Source organism: Ranitomeya variabilis, chromosome 3 (genome assembly GCF_051348905.1).
Source record: "Ranitomeya variabilis isolate aRanVar5 chromosome 3, aRanVar5.hap1, whole genome shotgun sequence".
NCBI classification, from domain to species: domain Eukaryota; kingdom Metazoa; phylum Chordata; class Amphibia; order Anura; family Dendrobatidae; genus Ranitomeya; species Ranitomeya variabilis.
Genome location: NC_135234.1, coordinates 110589195 through 110608020, shown reverse-complemented (window position 1 = coordinate 110608020; position 18826 = coordinate 110589195).

The following is an 18826-nucleotide window of genomic DNA, read 5'->3' as shown; positions in this document are numbered from 1 at the left end:
CATAGCTGTTACTGGTACAGAGCCTGATAAAATTATTTCAGATGCAGTTGTTAAAGCTTCAGTTCACCCTTGGTGTGGCCAAAAATTTGGTGCACTGTTATGCCCCTTCATTCTGTGTGTTGACAGAGACCCTGATTCCAGTGATGTGTCACGTACTGGGCTGCTTACTGTAGTTTTGATAAAAATCACAGTTTTATCTTTAGGAAATTATCACTCATAAACTTGCGGCCATGTAGTCCTCCATATTCATGAGCTCTATACAGTATAACCCTGCCCCACCACTGATTGGCAGCTTTCTGCCCATGCACAGTGTACACAGAAAGCTGTCAATCAATGCAGCAGAGAAACCAGTGATTTTATCAAAACTGGAGCAAGCAGTCCAATTATTTTCTGGAATCAGGATCTCTGCACCTGCATCATGCTGCTCTAAGCTGGGTTAGCAAAAACCTAGTGATAGATTCCTTTCAAGGGTATGTGAGCAGGGTGTCTTTTTCAGACAGATTCCACATGCAACCCCCCTTAAAAAGTGCTAAAAAAATAATGATATACAAAATCTAAATAATTAAACCGGTAATTTATTATAACTTTAGTTCTGTTTCCAGCAAAAATAGAGACCAGCCATAACATTAAAACCCAATAATGTGTAGGCTTCCTTTTATAAGCCAAAATTGCTTTGACTGATAAGTTATAGATTCCTCAAGGCTTTCAAAGGTGTTCTGTGGTATCTGGCACCTAAAGGTTGGGAATGTGTCATCAAAAAATGACCCACTGTTTAAATCAGGTTTCATGTTATATGCAGTATTTTTTATTTTGATTTTCCATTTCATTATCTATATAAAAATATTTACATTTAGAAAAATACATTTAACACAAAAATCTGATTTTTACAATAGGTTATTTTTTGATGATTTCCATTAAATTGGGGTGTGAACATAGCCTAATATCTTTAAAAGGGAAATAGAGCCCTCTTCTGGTCAGTATTGGAACTTTGATTATAAAGGTAACCAGAAAACCTGTTTATTTTAAGGAATTTACAGTATAAGATGCCCCAATAAAGACAGAGGCTGAATCTCATCTGCTTATTCATATAAAATAATGAAATGTTGCTCAGCAGTACTTGGTTCTATATATACCCTACCACACGAAATGACTTTTTTCAAACTGTTACCCAAGATGTATGCACCTGGATGTCTATGACATAGCCATCAACAGGGCCGTATTTAGAGTTTCTGCTGCCCTAGGCACTTTTCGTGCTGCCTCCCCCATTGGTGAGTATGACACTATCGGCAGTGACTTAGGCTACTTTCACATCAGCGATTTTTGCTATTCGCGGCAGATCCGGCAGCTTTTCCACATCCGCATAAAAAGAAAACAAAAACCTTGCTCAGGTGCACCCCCTCCCCCGCATCCTGGTGCCCTCAAGTGACTAGTGACAAATACGGCACTGCTGCCAGGTTACACTCAGCAAGTATGTGGAGCTTAGAGGGCCTGGGACCTGGGAGCAATGGGTTGCTTGACCATTGGGGCAGGGACAAGTAACATTCGACCCTCCAGCCACAATACACTGGCCACAGCAGTGCAGGAGGCACTGGGCACAACACATGGGGCACAGCAGTGCAGGTGGCACAGGGCACCACAACACACGGGGCACAGCAGTGCAGGTGGCACAGGGCACCACAACACACATGGCACAGCAGTGCAGGAGGCACAGAGCACCACAATACACAGGGCACAGCAGTGCAGGTGGCACAGGGCACCGCAACACACGGGGCACAGCAGTGCAGATGGCACAGGGCACCGCAACACACGGGGCACAGCAGTGCAGGTGGCACAGGGCACCACAACACACGGGGCACAGCAGTGCAGTAGACACAGAGCACCACAACACACGGGGCACAGCAGTGCAGGTGGCACAGGGCAACACAACATACGGGGCACAGCAGTGCAGGAGGCACAGGGCACCACAATACATGGGACACAGTAGTGCATGAAGCAGAAGGCACAGAGGTGCATGGGGGAGAGGATACAGCAGCACATGGAGCACAGTACTATAGGAGCACAGCAGCACAGTGTACAGTAGTGTAGGGGGCACAGCAGCACATGGGGCACAGGGTACAGTATTGCAGAGGGCACAGCAGAACATGGGGCACAGGGTACAGTAGTGTAGGTGCCACAGGGTACAGTAGTGTAGGGGGGGCACCAGAGGTGTATCTAGGGTTTCTGGCACCAGGGGCAAGAATTCATTTTGGTGCCCCCCCCCCCCCCTCCGCCAAGGACATATGCGATTTGCACACTCAGTCATGTGCCCACGAGCTCCTCTCCCTAATGCTCTCAATGTTCAGTGAAAAACTGAGAGAAGCAGAAGAGAAGTGCAGCGCCCCAGAGTCCTGGTCGTTGCAGTATTGGAGCTCCGCCACTATGGGGGGCTATGGTACGTCTGATGGCACTGAAGGAGTTCATCTGACCAGGTATCACAGACACCAATACACTTCACAGTCTGGCCTCCAGGGGGAGCTAAGGGTTCTATTCATTAGGCCACTCCTCACAATCTGGTAAAACTGGGGGTTAGGCAGGAAGTTAGAGGAGAAAGCTGACTGGGTTGGAACCAGGCAACACCTTGTGGCAGAGGGTGTTGTAGGGGAAGATTCAGAGGGGTCCCTGTCAGGGGTGGGATCCTGACAGAGGCCTAGCAACCAGAGAGAACGTTACGGGACCGCGCCTGCACGATATAGCGGCGGTACCCTAAGAAAGGACAAGAAGCGAGGTTTATTGTGCTGAGTGAGAAACGAGATCAATGCAACAAGGAGAATACCAGTAGGAGTCGTGCTGTAAGACGAGGCAACATCCTATTGAGGCGCAATACCGGTGGCCGGAACGCTGAGGAAGTATAGAGCTCCAAGCCAAACTTCAAACCTACGGCAGGACAGTCAGTTAGAGGCGGGCTGTCTCACCCAATTGACCTAGGAAGACACAGGGGGGTAACAACAGGAGTGGGGCGATGCTAGAGTCCTGGAATAGCTCCGAGCCTCCCCGTCATACGGGTGCGTCCTAACCATAAGATCTGGGGGACGTGGAAGAACATCAGAATCAGTTGTGAGGGAACACGAGAAACAGACACAACAGTTGTGAGGACTATCCCGTGGTGCTCAGCAGGGAAGGACTACAACACACAAGCGCTAGAAGGTAGGCACAGATTTCCACCTGCAAAGGGAACTCTGGAGGTGCCATCGGACCGGCCGGACTTGCGCAGCCTGGTTAACCGTATTCCGGACTGAGGACCCTGAAGCCTTCAGTAAAGAGGTAAAGAGACTGCAACCTGGTGTCCTCGTTATTTACTGCGACCGGCACTTCACCGCACCATAACATCGTCACCATTTCCACACCTTTCATTGTACGCCCCTCAGCAGGGTCACGGACCGGGTCTAGCCACCATGACAACCCCAGAACAGAGACTCAGAGGCCCGGTACCGGGTACCCCTCGGCCCTGCGGCAGTGGGGGCGCTACAACTTGGCGTCACGAACAGGATCTACTTAAGCCTGAAGAATCAGGTCGTGTGCCTTGGAATTGTGATTTATTGTGCTCGTACTGTGACTTATTGCAAAGACTGTGCATTGCCATTTACCGCCAAAATCCGCCGCCATTACAGCGCTGAGGAGAGCGCAGGAGAAGAAGAGGGGCGTGGAGTAGGCGTGGACCAGCTGGAGAGCGCGAAGGACAATGGCCGCCCAGTCTAAATATTTCTGCACCGTGAGGACGTGTCCGTCAGCAGCCGAGATCCGCCTCCTGATTCTCAATGGTGGGCGGAGACAGAGAAAACGAAACCGCCCACGAAGGAGAGAGCGGGAAAAGGATCAGGAAGCGACCCACGTGGAGGACGCCATGGCCAGCAGCTCGGAACCCGAATGTGGGGTGGAAGCAGAAGACTCCCCCAACTACCCGGACGAGCACCGCAGCCAATTCTCTACGGACAGTGCTGATCTCTTGCAGGCCCTGAGCTGGGAGGAATACCAGACCCAGCTGGAACAGCAGTGGGAGGAGAAGGAAAGGGCGTACCAGGCCGGGCTGGAGACCTACCATCAAAAAGACCTGGTGGTCAAGGACCGGGCCCGCAAGGACCCCGCCGCTCACCAGGCCCCACGCAGGCAGGGCACCATCACCACCTTCAAGCTCCGCGGAGGCTGGGGCTTCATTAAAGAGCCGGGCCTGTATGCGGAGGTGTTTGTCAACCGAAGGGATGTTGAGTCTCATCTCAGAGAGGGCCACCCAGACCGGGATCTCTACCCGGGGGACGAAGTGAGTTACACCAGGCACTTTGGGTAAAAGGGGTGGTTTGCCCTAAATGTCCACAAGAGGCAGACCCCTGTGACACCCCCGATTAAGGTGCCAGTGAAGCCGACCCCTGTAGCAAAGGTGCCCCCTTGTGGTCAGCCCATGATCATCACCAGGACCACCGAGGTCACTCCAACGTGCACTATGGTCAAGACCATGACATGCAGCATCGTCACCTCAACCACCCTCGTGGCCAAGGAGGCACCTCTTCAGGTGGGTGGTGCTCCTGCTGCTCCAGAACTGAAGACAGTGGGTACGCAGACCCCCAGATGGGACAGTACTCCCCCTTACGCAGTACCAGGCGGCGGGCAATATCCAAAGGGGTTGCCTCTGCCGGTGCTGCCCCCTGATTGGTTCAAGTAACTATCCTAACACTCTGCAATTGTAAATAGTTCATTGTTTTTCTGCTGTTATGCTGCTAAAACCCGTCCAGGGTTAACTCTTAAAGGGATCCCTTTGTTGACCCGGGATCCCTATTGCCTTTTGTTTGTTTTCTACTTGTTGCTTCCGTTATCAAGAGACTGCCGAATCATGGACGGTGAATGATTCAAAAACTGATGTTGTAAATAGTTTGCACCTTCTTAAAGGTGCTCTCTACTGGTTTTATAAAAGAAAAGACTCTTTGCGAAGAAACTGTTCCTGGAAGCAGTACCGAAGTCCTTGCTGCATACGGACTTGCAGCTTGAGAAGTTGCACTACCTCATAGAGACTTGGTCCCCTCTTAAAGGGGATGTTCATCGATAGCACTTAAGGAATGATGATGCTTTAAAAGAAGAAGTAATAATGCTGATATGTAAAAGTTAAATGTAACAAGCTAGTTAATTGTAAGAAATGTTTGATAATGTTGATAAAAGAATGAGGACAGAAAGTGAACCCAGATGGGGTTAGTTAGTGAGTCCTCCTAGGAGCCATACAGAGATGGCTCAGTAATCCTGAACTGAAAGATGGATGATATGTTCTATACTGTGTATAGTAGTAGAAAGACAGTAGGCCCGGGCGGAAAGGGGCGGTCCTGTAACAGAAAGGAGAGGCAGTAGGTCTGGAGCAGTTAGGACAGGCGGTCCTGCAGATTTGAAGAAGGAGAATGCATAAATGTTGAATAGCCTATAATGTGTTATAAGAAGGTCTTTAGTGGATTTAGCGAGTACGTCCTTAAAGGCAAAGTTAAATTATTGTTCAAAGAATTTGCACTTAGTAGAATACCCGGTTGGGTAAGAAAAGTTATTTATAGTATGTTATTTAAAATATTTAACCATGTTTGTAACGTTCAAGTGTCCCCACCTCCCATAAAGGGAAGCCCTGTTAAAAAGTTTACTTGTACTTGCATTTTCAAAATTGTATGTCTTTTTGCTGACATGTATTGTTGTTTTCTTCCCAGTCCAGGAGTACTGGATTTAACCGGGGGGGAGTGCAGCGCCCCAGAGTCCTGGTCGTTGCAGTATTGGAGCTCCGCCACTATGGGGGGCTATGGTACGTCTGATGGCACTGAAGGAGTTCATCTGACCAGGTATCACAGACACCAATACACTTCACAGTCTGGCCTCCAGGGGGAGCTAAGGGTTCTATTCATTAGGCCACTCCTCACAATCTGGTAAAACTGGGGGTTAGGCAGGAAGTTAGAGGAGAAAGCTGACTGGGTTGGAACCAGGCAACACCTTGTGGCAGAGGGTGTTGTAGGGGAAGATTCAGAGGGGTCCCTGTCAGGGGTGGGATCCTGACAGAGGCCTAGCAACCAGAGAGAACGTTACGGGACCGCGCCTGCACGATATAGCGGCGGTACCCTAAGAAAGGACAAGAAGCGAGGTTTATTGTGCTGAGTGAGAAACGAGATCAATGCAACAAGGAGAATACCAGTAGGAGTCGTGCTGTAAGACGAGGCAACATCCTATTGAGGCGCAATACCGGTGGCCGGAACGCCGAGGAAGTATAGAGCTCCAAGCCAAACTTCAAACCTACGGCAGGACAGTCAGTTAGAGGCGGGCTGTCTCACCCAATTGACCTAGGAAGACACAGGGGGGTAACAACAGGAGTGGGGCGATGCTAGAGTCCTGGAATAGCTCCGAGCCTCCCCGTCATACGGGTGCGTCCTAACCATAAGATCTGGGGGACGTGGAAGAACATCAGAATTGAGTTGTGAGGGAACACGAGAAACAGACACAACAGTTGTGAGGACTATCCCGTGGTGCTCAGCAGGGAAGGACTACAACACACAAGCGCTAGAAGGTAGGCACATATTTCCACCTTCAGTAAAGAGGTAAAGAGACTGCAACCTGGTGTCCTCGTTATTTACTGCGACCGGCACTTCACCGCACCATAACATCGTCACCATTTCCACACCTTTCATTGTACGCCCCTCAGCAGGGTCACGGACCAGGTCTAGCCACCGTGACAACCCCAGAACAGAGACTCAGAGGCCCGGTACCGGGTACCCCTCGGCCCTGCGGCAGTGGGGGCGCTACAGAAGCTCGTTGTCACAGGATCATAAGTGTGAAAGTCGCATGTGAGTGAAGTGTCCATGTGACGACTACTGGAACCTGCAGAGCAGAATCCTGACATCGCAGACTTCTGAATTCTCACAACTCATGCACTGCACACTTTTAGGATTCTCCCTCGCCGGTGGACGGTCATGTCAGCACAAGCTTGCGATTTGTATACTTCTGACCACATTCCGACTAGATGTGCCCAGCCTCGCTTAGTTCATTTTCATTGACGGAGGCCACACATGTCTAGTCAGCATGTGACCACATTAATGTAAATCGCCAACACGAGAGAATCCTGATAGCGTGCAGTGCGCACTGTGAGAACTCAGAAGTCTGCAGTCACAAAGAATGACTGCAGACTCATTACAAACCTGGACATCCCCTTTAATGCTCCTAACATAAATAAAAACATGAGAGTTAGCATCACAAATAACATTTACATCCAGGTACCTTATAGATGACGTCGCCTCTGGAGTCATTCTTCTTTTCTTCATCTTGTCCAGATCCCATGATGAGTTTTCTCATCCACAGCCGTCTCTGCAGACTTCCATCTTCTTCGCTCTTTTGCAGAAAATCTCCACATGACGTCCTTAAAGATACAAGTGTCATTATTATGCTCCTGAATAAAAAATTGCCCCTCACTATATCATACCTCCCAACCGTCCCGGATACAGCGGGACTGTCCTGATTTTGACAGTCAGCCCCGCACGGCTCCCCCATCCTCCCACCCTGCGTGCATGGCTCCCCTATCCTCCCACTATGCGTGCATGGCTCCTCTATCCTCTCACCCTGCGTGCATGGCTCCCCCATCCTCCTCCCCTGCATGCATGGCTCTCCCATCCTCCCACCCTGCGTGCATGGCTCCCCCATCCTTCTCCCCTGCGTGCATGGCTCCCCCATCCTTCTCCCCTGCGTGCATGGCTCCCCATCCTTCTCCCCTGCGTGCATGGCTCCCCCATCCTTCTCCCCTTCTCCCCTCCTCGGGCACTTGACCCCGGACTTTTATTAAAAAAAAAGAAAAAACCTAGCTCAAGTGCGCCCCCCCCCCGCATCCTGCCGCCCTAGGCACGTGCCCTCAAGTGCCTAGTGGCAAATACGGCCCTGGCCATCAAGTTCCACAAGACTATACTTATTTTTGCATACAGTTGTATTTATAAGCATGGATGACTGTGATTTTAAATCCAGCTAAGCTAGAGGTCCCCAATCTTACTGACCTTGAGAGCCACATTCAGCTCTGAAAGAGGGTCAGCATCCACATCCAGCTCCTGCCCCCTCACAGTTGCGACATCCAGAGTCCCCTATTACCGATATAATAACAGCCAAAGCTTTTCCACTGAAATCACACTGAGGCAGTATGCCAAGCTCCAGGGTTTCCTATCTTACCCCCATTCAGATCTGCTCTTCTGTGCAGGGCTACACACAAAGGTCACCATCTGGAGATCTACACTCAATAGCTGTTTGCTACACTTGATGCTAAAGCACCAAGCTGGCTAACAGCCGCGAGCCACACATCACAGACCCGTGAGCCACATGTGGCTCTTGAGCTACAGGTTGAGGACACCTGAGCGAGGACTGAAACACCCCCCCCCCCCCCCCCCGAAAATTCAGGTCCCCATGCAGGCAAAATTTTAGGGCTCCCTTCAGATTCTGCCCAGACTCCACCCCAGCTCCACCACCACTCCTCAAACCTTCCACAGTACCACCACACACACTTGGAAAAACTCCACTTCTGTACCACGGCCTCACCAATCACACATTAACAATTCCTATTGAGCATCATATCCCATATTGAGCATCATATCCCAATAGTCATTTTAGGTATATTTTTATTTATTTTTCATTAATTGAATGAGTCACATACATTTTTAAAAATTACCAATAATACCACATACAAGGAACAAATACCGCCACACCATGACGATATCACATCTTACTACCACATGAAGACTGAATGATAATAAGTACAAGGGAGAAATACCGTCACACCATGACCAGACCACATATTGCCACCAGATAGTGACCGAATACTACAATACTGACATTTTACACAGGAGCTCTGTGCATAGAATTCAGTGTATAGTGTCAGTGTACAGGTAACACACTTACTCACTGGTGACATTGTACTCAGGAGCTCTGTATATAGTGTATAATGTACAGGTAATACAGTGATCACCAGTGACATTATACACAGGAGCTCTGTATATAGTGTATAGTGTAAGTGTACAGGTAACACACTGACTCGCCAGTGACGTCTCTAGTTGAAGTCCTTCATCTTCGTTTTTCTATCTCATCCAGCGCAGACTGCCATCACCTCTTCCAACCAGGATTAGTTTCTGCAGTAAATAACACACAATTATCTAGAGCACCGCTTACAGAGCACATTCCCCAATTTTTGTCCAACTTGTACACTGCACCAGATGAAGAAAAAAGCGACATAGTGCCTCCCTGTAATAATGTTCCAGATCCAGGCCCCTTCCTGTAATAACATCCAACATCTTGCAAACATGTGTCTCATTCCTGCCCTTATATGGTCTCCCATCCTGGCCCGATATATCCTCTCCATCCTGCCCCCAGATGTCGCCTCCATCCTGCCCCCCAGTTTTCGTCTCTGTCCTGCACCCATCTGTCATCCATTTTGCTCCATGTGTCATCCATTCTGCCCCCATACGATCTCCCATCCTGCCCCCAGGTGTCCTCTCCATTCTGCCCCAGGTGTCCTCTCCATCCTGCCCCCAGGTGTCCTGTCCATCCTGCCCTTAAATGTCTGCTTTAAGTACAAAAGAAAAAAAAAGTTTCTCCATACTTGGCATCCTCTTCTCCATCCATTTGAGGCACAGACGCACCAGCGCATGGCTGTGGCGTCATGCGTAGGCAATGTGCGCGCTGACGTCAACTGCCGGCCTCTGATTGGCTGGCGGCTGCTATCAGTTACAGTGCAGGAAGCAGGTGGCTTTCTGCACAGAAATAGATCTTAAAGGGAATCTGTCACCCCATTTTTCGCCTATAAGCTAAGGCCACCACCATCAGGGGCTTCTCTACAGCATTCTATAATGCAGTAGATAAGCCCCTGATGTAACCTGAAAGATAAGAAAAACAAGTTAGATTATACTCACCCAGGCGTTGTCCCGGTGCGGTCCGGTCTGATGGGCGTCGTGGTCCGGGTTCAGCGCCTCCCATCTTCATACGATGACGTCCTCTTCCTTGTTTCCTGTCGCGGCTCCTGCACAGGCGTACTTTATATGCCCTGTTGAGGGCAGAGCAAAGTACTGCAGTACGCAGGCGCAGGGCCTCTATGACCTTTCCCTGCACCAGCGCACTGCAGTACTTTGTTCTGCCCTCAACAGGGCAAAGTATGCCTGCGCAGGAGCCGCGACAGAAGCAAGGAGGATGACGACATCGTATGAAGATGGGAGGCGCCAGACCAGGACCGCAACGCCCATCTGACCGTACCGTACCGGACTGCCCCTGGGTGAGTATAATCTAACTTGTTTTTCTTATCTTTCAGGTTACATTGGGGGCTTATCTACAGCATTACAGAATGCTGTAGATAAGCCCCTGATGGCGGTGGCCACAGCTTATAGGCGAAACATGGGGTAACGGATTCCCTTTAACTGAATGTGTGTCTGAGGTCTGGGTCCCCCTTCCCCCCTCAAGTAGGAAATCCACGTCTGGGCCATCCAAAACTTTAATTACTTTAGACATCAATGGCATTCCTTGATCCGTGAGGATCTCTTTTGGAGGCCCGTCCAGGAGAAAATATGGACTAGCTCTCAGGCTATACTCCTAGCAGAGGAGTTTCTCAGTGGTACTGCGCTGCATAGTCCATGACCACTAGCATGTATTGGTGCCACCTGGTGGACTTAATTAGGGGCCTGACAAGGTCCATGGCAATCCAGTCAATTGGGACCTCTACAATAGGTAACAGCACTAGGGGACTGTGGAAGTGGGAGACAGGAGCAGGACAGGACCGGCAATAATTAACAATCTCTGGGTGACACCCAGACCAGTAGAACCTTTGAAAGACCCGCTCTTGGGCAACTCCATTTATCAGAGTAACATTGTCCCATGCCCATTTTAACCAAGGTCTTCCATTTGATAAGTCCCCAATTTCCCCCCCCCCAGAAACCCCCAACTCAGGAATCTCGGCCTCATGGGTCACCGTCTCATCCTCGTAGCCAGAAAAATCACACTGGGAACTCATCCGCCTCCGATTGCGATGAGAATTCTTCATGGGTGAACGAGTCGGTTTCTGAGTAACCTGGCAGCCCTTCCTATCACCATAAGTCCCAGAATAGGCTGAAATCCCACTCCTGCCCTATTATAACTGGGTGTAGAAGGTCTTTAACTACTCTGACATTATGGGGTTCCATGCCCATTTCGATTTTACAGTCACTCTGGTGACTTTGCGTCCCCATGAAAACAGCGTATGTCCAAGAGCTTTTCATCGATCAACTGATGGGGCAGTGTGGCGCTTGCCAGGGTCACTAAACTCCCCGAGTCCAAGTGTCCAGACACCAATACCCCATTTATTATTACGGGATATGCCTTCAGCCCCTCACCGGGCTGATAGTCCACACTGCAGGCTGGATAGGCATAATACGAACAGTGCCTCCGTATGCAGCAGTCCATCTTTTCGGCCTAGATAGGACAACGGACGGCTATGTGGCCAGGACCGTGACATCTCCAACAAATTAAGTCCTTACCAGAAGCCTTTGGCAACCCCTCAGTGACTTCTTGGGATCTCGATCTCCCCCTAGTTGTGGCTCTATTACCTTTCTTTTCAGTGTCAGACTCCTTTTGGGTATCCCAGTACGGGGATGCAACAACATCTGGTTTCCTTAAGGACTTTTCAACTAGCTGACACCTTTCCACTAGGCCAACCAAGTTGTAACCATTCCAGGAGTCCCCTGGGCAACCCAAATCTGCACTCCCTAGGAAAGGAGTGGATCAATCTGTCCTTGACAACACGCTTGAGCGTCTATGCAGGGTTTGGGGACTCCAGCTGCAACTACTTCTGTATGAGATGCAGTAAGTCGAACATTAGGGAGTGAGTGGGTTTGTCACCGCAATACACCCAGCCAGGGCCGGCTCCAGGTTTTCATCGGCCCCAGGCAAAAGAGTCTCAGTGGGCCACTTTAACACATACCACAATTCATGATGCACAGATACAGCAGAGAAATATAGGTATAGTGTAATGATTTCACTTCTTACATTACATGAGTGGTATCTATAGCTCAGAAACCGGACAGTACAGTATTATGGGCACCACACAGCACTCCATCCAGAATAATGAGCCCCATATATTGCTCCATACAGTATAATAAGCCCCATATATTGCTGTATACAGTATATAATGGGCCCATATATTGCTCCATAAAGAATGAGCCACATATATAGCTCCACACATAATGGGTCCCATATAATGCTCCATACAGTATATGATGTGCTCCATATAATGCTTCAGTATATGATTGGCCCCATATAACGCTCCATACAGTATAGGATGGGCCCCATAGAGTATAAGCCCCATATATTGCTCCATACAATATAATAAGTTCATTTATTGTTCCATACAGTATTATGGGCACCACATAGTGCGCCATACAGAATAATGAGCCCCATATATTGCTCCTTACAGTATATGATGGGCCCCATATATTGTTCCACACAGAATGGGCCCCATATAATGGTCCATACATAATAGACCCCATATAATGCTCCATACAGTATATGATGGGCCCCATGTATTGCTCCAAACAGAATGGGCCCCATATAATGCTCTTTATACAACTGACCCCATATGATGCTCCATATATGATGGTCCCCATATGATGCTCCATATATGATGGGCCCCATATGATGCTCCATATATAATTGGCCACATAAGATGCTCCATATATAATTGGCTCCACAGGATGCTCCATATGTAATTAGCCCCATCAGATGATCCATGTGTAATTGGCCCCATATGAAGCTCGAAACATTAAAAAAAAAGAAATACTCACCTCTCTTCGCTGGCCACTGCTCTGCTCCGGACTCCTCAGTGTCGGCATCTTCCGGCTCTATGCACTGTGACTGCTCACTAGTCACGTCATCGCGCCCTCTGACCTGAATGTCACAGTCAGAGGAAGCGGAAGACGCCGCAGCAGTGGAACAGTGAGAGGTAAGTATCGCAAGTACCGGGGCCTGGAGCAAGTGGGGACGGATGGGCTCACTCGCGGGCGCCGGGCCCCCATAGCATGCCAGTGTCCCTGATGGCGAGTGGGTACCCCCTCCTGTTCAGGGCCCCCGACACTTGCCCGGGTGGGCACATGCTGACGCCGGCCCTGCGCCCAGTGGGGACCCTTTGTGTTCTAACAGACATGGTCACTCCTGTGCGTGCCAATATTTCAGTTTTTAATTCAGTATACTCCTGTGCATCCTGTAAGACCAGGTCATAATAAGCCTTTTGGGGTTCGACAGTTAGATAGGGGGGAAAGCACCTCCGCCCACTGCTCCCGTAGCAGCTTCTCCCGCTCTGCTACCCTTTCAAATACAGTCAAAAATGCCTCAACATCATCACCTGGGGTCATCTTTAGCATGGTTTGTCTTACCGCCTCCCAGACATATGTGTCATCATCTGTACTTGGAGGAGGGGCTGACAACCTTCCACGACTGAGCTCTGGGAGGAGTTCCATCTGCCGCATAAGCACCTCCTGTTGCCATTGCTACTGCTGTTGTTGGAGCTGCTGAATCAATAGTTTGTTTCCTGTTGTGATAGCTGCTGTTGCTGTTGGGATTGGACAAGATGCTTGATCAGCTCCTCCTTGCTGTCTGACTTAGCTTCCTAGCTCACCATTGCCTTCACCCAAGACATGAACGTTATCCACAGCCATCACACATGCTCCTTGGGGAAGTTCCCTACACTGCTAGCACCAACTGTGGTAGATCGGCTAACTCGGTTGCACATAGCAGTAGACACAGGAACGCAGTCTCTTTAAATCTTCTACTGGTTTATTAAAGGTGTGCATAAACCAGTGTAGAGTTAGCAAACCAAACACGGCCTTTCTGGCCTAATGGAAAAACAAAATATAACAAATGCCACAGTCCATGTTGCTGTGGGGATCCGGCCGCTCAGGAAACCAACATAAAAAAAGGATCAGCTTTCCTTATCAGGAAACACAGCTTTAGGCCATGTTCACATGTTCACGTTTTTGACACTGCGGATCTGCAGCAGTTTCCCGTGCATTTACAGTACCATGTAAACCTGTGGAAAACCAAATCCGCTGTGCACATGCTGCAGAAAAAAACGCACAGAAACGCAGCGTTGTTTTTTCCGCAGCATGTCAATTCTTTGTGCGGAACTGCAGCGTTTCTGCCCCCTTTGACTTGCATTGAGTCGGGCACTTCCGCAGCAAAACCGCAGATGTAAAAAAGATCTGCATTTTAGCTGAGCAGGAAACGCTGCAGTTCGGGAGGGGGAAGAGTGTGGGCGGTGACTGTGTGCATGTGTGTGCGGGCGGGGTCTGCTAGCTCTCTGTGCCGGGTCTGCGGGCTGTCCGGGGGTCTGCGGCCTCTCCGTGTCGGGTCTGCGGGCGGTCCAGGTGGTCTGCGGGCTGTCCGAGTGGCGTGCGGGCTCCCCGTGCCGGCTCTGTGGGCTGTCCGGGTGGTCTGCGGCCTGTACGGGTGGTCTGCGGCCTGTCCAGGAGGTCTGCGGCCTGTCTGGGAGGTCTGCGGGCTGTCCGGGTGGGCTGCAGCCTGTCCGGGTGGTCTGCGGCCTGTCTGGGGGGTCTGCGGCCTGTCCGGGTGTGTGTGGCACTGTGTGTGTGTGTGTGTGCAGGCATCGTCCAATGGGACTACAAGTCCCATCGGGCTATTCCTGCTGCAGTGACAGTGAGAGACACATTAGCCAATGATGGGACAGTAGTAGTCCCATCATCTGGCTAATGTGTTGAATATATAAAAAAAAAAAAACATACAACATACATATGCAGCGCCCCAGGGTCCTGGTCATTGCAGTAATGTCATTCTCCTCTAGGGGGGAGTGATGTTACATTTGAAGGCACATAAAGGAGATCTCACTACCAGGTAACACCAACACACAACACACTTCATACTCCAGTCCACCAGGGGGAGCTATGCTCCTATTTATCTGGATAGGAAGTTAGGAGGAGCTGACAGAGCTTGACTCAGGCAGCTGCTTGCTGAACTCTGCTCAGTTAGTGGGTCCCTGACAGAGGTGGGATCCTGTCAGAGGCCTAGACAGAAGGCCAAGGAGCTGCGCCTGCCCCACGTGCAGCAGCTTCCAGAAAGAGACACGAACAGAGAATTGTATTGTAAAGCGTGAGGAGAAGTCATAGCAAAAGGAGAGGAAATCAGAAGGAGTTCTGCCCTGCACAGGCTGCCTCCTTCTGAGGCACAGGATCCCGGTAACCGGTACACCGAGGGAGCAATAGTCCTTTATGCCTTGCTCCAGAGACCGGCAGGAGAGCTAATTTCACGTTACCTGTTCACCCCTACACCCAGGAGGCAAGGTGACACCCACGAGAGGCTGGGGCATGGTAGAGTCCCTGTAAAACACCTCAAGCCATTGGTCATACGGGTTTGTCCTATCCATCTGGGGGACAGAGAGAGACATAACATCTACAACATCTGTGAGGACCTTATGAGACGCTTAGCAGTAAGGTACTACAACACCACAGCGCTAGAGGAAGGCTACTGATTTCCACCTGGATAAGGGGACTCTGGATTTGCCTCCAAACCGGACGGACTCTGCCTACCCTGTGGTCTGGTGCTCTGGACTGTGGATGCTGAAGTCTACAGTAAAAGGTAAAGAGACTGCAACCTTGTGTCCTCGTTCTTCACTGCGCCTCTCACCATCCGCCATCTACACACTGGGAAGCCCTGGGGATACGCTTCACCTCTGGAAAGGTATACCATCTAGCTGCTATAACATCACCCCAGCGGACCCCTTAAAGCAGCGTCGGTCACCCTGACTGAATACCACAGGTGGCGTCACGAACATTTCCCCTTTAAAGACCTTTCCCTTTTACACGGACGTCCCTAGGGCCACTGACCGGGTCAGCCATCGTGACATCCCCCTGCGAACAGATGGACCCGGTACCGAGTAGCTCGCCGCCCTGGGGGGCGCTCCATCTTTTGGCATCACGAACAGGATCTACTTAAGCCCGCAAATCGGGTCATGTGCGCCTAGAGACTGTGCCAGAACTGTGCTGAACTGTGATTAATTGAAAGGACTGTGTATTGCAAAAGGCCGCCAAAATTCCCGCCAAAACCGCTGCCATTACAGCGCCATGAGGAGCTCAGGAGAAGAAGAAGGGCGTGCCATCGTGGGCGTGAACTGACTGAGAGCGCGAAAAATAATGGCCGCCCAGTCCAAATACCTCTGTACCTTGAGGACGTGTCCGTCAGCAGCCGAGATCCACCTCCTGATCCTAAATGGCGGGCGGAGACAAAGAAAAAGAAACCTCCCCCGGAGGAGAGATCAGGAAAAGGACAAGGAAAGAGCAGAGATGGCGACCAATGGGTACTCGAAAGAGGGCGACCCGATCCAACGCCATTCCCCGCCACCAGAAGGGTACCCAGACTTACCGCCGCTGGAGGATGTGGACTCCTCGGAGCCGTCGCGGTTGCACCCATGAGAGGCCGGGGCGTGCTAGAGTCCCTGTAAAAATCCTCAAGCCACCGGTCATACGGGTTTGTCCTATCCTTACCATCAGGGGGACAGAGAAAGAGACATAACATCTAGAACATCTACAACAGTTGTGAGGACCTTATGAGAGGCTCAGCAGTAAGGTACTACAACACCAAGGCACTAGAGGAAGGCTACTGATTTCTACCTGGATAAGGAGACTCTGGATTTGCCTTTAGACCAGCCGGACTCTGCCTGCCCTGTGATCTTGTGCTCTGGACTGCGGATGCTGAAGCCATCTGTAAAGAGGTAAAGAGACTGCAACCTTGTGTCCTCGTTCTTTACTGCGCCTTTCACCATCCACCATCCACACACTGGGAAGCCCTGGGGATACACTTCACTTGTGGGAAGGTATACCATCTAACTGCTATAACATCACCCCAGCGGTCCCCTTAAAGCAGCGTCGGTCACCCTGACTGAAACCACAGGTGGCGTCACGAACATTTACCCATTAAAGACCTTTCCCCCCTTTTACACAAACGTCCCTAGGGCCACGGACTGGGTCAGCCACCGTGACATCCCCCTTGAGAACCGAAGGACTCGGTACCGAGTACCCCACTGCCCTATGGGGGGCGATCCACATACAACATATTACATACAACATACATACATACAACATGCATACTACATACATACAACATGCATACTACATACAGTACATACAACATACTACATACATACAACATGATACATACATACAACATGCAACATACTACATACATGCAACATACAAACATACATACAACATGCAACATACATACAACATGCAACTGCAGCGCCCCCACTGTCGCAGGGCCGAGGGGTACCCGGTACCGGGCCTCTGAGTCTCTGTTCTGGGGTTGTCACGGTGGCTAGACCAGGTCCGTGACCCTGCTGAGGGGCGCCCAATAATAGGTGTGGATGGTGGTGGTAGTGCGGTGCAGTGCCGGTCGCGGTAAATAACGAGGACACCAGGTTGCAGTCTCTTTACCTTTTTACTGAAGGTTTGGAGGTACCCAATCCAGAGCACTGTTAACAGGGCTGGCTGAGACCGGCCGGTCCGACGGCACATCCAGAGTTCCCTTTGCAGGTGGGAATCAGTGTCTACCTTCTAGCGCCTGTGTGTTGTAGTCCTTCCTTGCTGAGCTCCCCAGGATAGTCCTCACAACTGGTTCTGTCTGTCTCTGATGTTCGTTCTCTCTCCGTCCCCCAGTTGATATGGTTAGGACGCACCCGTATGACGGGGTAGGCCTGGAGTTCTTCCGGGACTCTAGAGTCGCCCCTCTCCCACAGCTGCCTCCGTTGTCTGCTTAGGTGTTTTAGTGAGACAGCCAACCTATAATTGACTGTCCTGCCGTGGTTTGAAGTAATGCTTAAAGTCTCTTACTTTCTCGGCGTTCCGGCCACCGACTGTTTGCGCCTCAGAAGGATGTTGCCTCGATCTTACAGCACGACTCCTTCTGGTCCTATCGCCTCTTTGCTGTATTCCCGTTTTTCTCTCTTTTTGTCCTTTCTTAGGAATCTGTCAGGATCCCATCCCTGACAGGTCCTCTCCCTAGCTCTTCCTAGTTACTTCTCCCTGTCTTCCTGTCCAACCCCCAGTTTTACCAGAGTGTGAGGAGTGGCCTACTAGATAGAACCACTCCCCCTGGTGGCCGGAGTGTGAAGTGTAGTGTGAGTGTTACCTGGTCAGGTGAACTCCTTTAGTGCAGTCAGACGTAACATCACTCCCCTTAGTGGCAGAGCGACATTACTGCAACGACCAGGACTCTGGGGCGCTGCACTCCCCCCCGGTTAAATCCAGTACTCCCGGACTGGGAAAACAAGAACAACAATACATGTTAACAGAAAACACACAAAATTTTGAAATACCATAAACAATTAAACATAACAGTGCTTCCCTTTATGGGAGGTGAGGACTCTTGAACGTTGCGAAAGTTAGGTCATGCACAGTTTATGACTCTCAGTTCAGTGGTTGAAACAGCGGGGACCCCGGGTAAACAAAGGGGTCCCCTTTTAGAAGTTTTTGGAGTAATTCACTGTCCATTACTCCGTTGTCCATTTTAAAACCTGTAACAAAAGATATGCACACAAACAATTGTTGACTAAATAGCAGCCCTCACTAATACCTCCAAGTTTTGTAGCGGAGGGGAGTTTGATTCTGAGTGCTGCGCGTAGACCTTCGCAGCGCAGGGGTTGCTACTGGCCTAACAGGGCCCACTATGCTTGCTACTGCTGGTGTAGTGCACTGCCTTCTAGCTACACTTCTAGTGAGTCTGGGTAGCACTGGCAGGCTGGGGCTCTCAGGGCTGCTGCTAGCAACAGTGGGTACGGCAGGCTCGCCGA